We start from the raw sequence: 1309 nt of genomic DNA on the forward strand, positions 1-1309 counted from the left end.
TGAGTCTCTTCAGAATAACAGCGTGTGTATGTGTGTGTGTGTGTGTATATTGTGTGTGTGTGTGTGTGTGTGTGTTTTGTGTGTGTGTGTGTGTGTGTGTGTGTGTGTGTGTGGAGGGAGTCTCCTCCCACCTGGTGAGGCATCCAACACAGGAAGAAGGCCAGGACAGCTGCCGCCAGCATCCTCAACACCTCATCGTCCTCGACCGGGTGGTCTTCTGGATGCTCCTCGCCCCTGACCAGGGCTTGACCAATCAGGCAGTAGCATGATATGATAATGAGGAAGGGAACCAGGAATCCCAGGATGCTCTTCATCAGGCTGATGATGAGGAGGAGGTGCCTGGAGCCCTGATTGAGTGATTGGTTAAATTGACTAGATTATTAAAAGCAGTAGGATGCTCCAGCCGGATGGTAGATAGCAGGTGGGAAAGACTGATACTTTAAACTCTTTACACTCAATTCAGTTGAAAACAACAACAGTAAAGACAACAATTACAAGTATTTACACAGAGGTGCCCGTTTAAGAGTCACATTGTGAAAGGAGCCATATTCATGTCAAACCTCCAGGGTGCAGTACGCCACACGTGGTGATGTTGTAGTTGGTGATGTGCATCAGGTCTCTGGTCAGGGCCGTGGGGACGGACAGCAGGAGGGCGAAGAGCCAAACCAGGACGCAGGTGATACGGGCGTAGAGCACAGTACGGCGCTGCCGCGACCTCACCGGGTGGACGATGGCCAGGTAGCGGTCGATGCTGAGCGCGGTGAGGAAGAAGATGGAGCTGTAGAGGTTGAACATAACCAGGCCAGCGCTGGCCTTACACAGGAACCCACCGAAGGGCCACTGGTAGCCTGTGGCTGTGAAGGTGGCCCACATGGGCAGGGTGATCAGGAAGGTAAGGTCTGAGATGGCTAGGTTGAGGACGAACACGTTGGCCACTGTCTTCAGCTTCATGTAACGGTAGATGACCGCCACCACCATGCTGTTCCCCACCATGCCGATGACAAAGTTACAGCCGTACACCACCGGGATCAGGGGTGAAGATGAAGTTGTGCCTCCCGGACATGCTGCAGTTCAGATGGATACCTTCTGTCTCTGTGGTCGATGCTCCGACAGCCGTAAAGTTCTCCATCATCAGGTTTAACAGCTCCACGGACGGACGGGGACGGGGGGTCAGTCTGGGGGACAAATACGATATAGGGCCTCTGTTAGTCCTACGAAAGAAACACACAAAAGTTCAGGGACAGTCTAGGAGAGGAGCTTCATTATCAACAGGCCGTAAACAATCTAGAAGACTGTCTAGGCGCACACC

General features: G+C 52.7%; 1 pseudogene; it reads right to left on the reverse strand.

The window, feature by feature from the left end:
* Nucleotides 1-131: 131 nt before the first annotated feature.
* LOC135535346 (type-1 angiotensin II receptor-like) lies at nucleotides 132-1087 on the reverse strand (annotated as a pseudogene).
* Nucleotides 1088-1309: the final 222 nt, after the last annotated feature.

The sequence above is a fragment of the Oncorhynchus masou genome, unplaced genomic scaffold, assembly GCF_036934945.1.
Source record: "Oncorhynchus masou masou isolate Uvic2021 unplaced genomic scaffold, UVic_Omas_1.1 unplaced_scaffold_4847, whole genome shotgun sequence".
Lineage (NCBI taxonomy): Eukaryota > Metazoa > Chordata > Actinopteri > Salmoniformes > Salmonidae > Oncorhynchus > Oncorhynchus masou.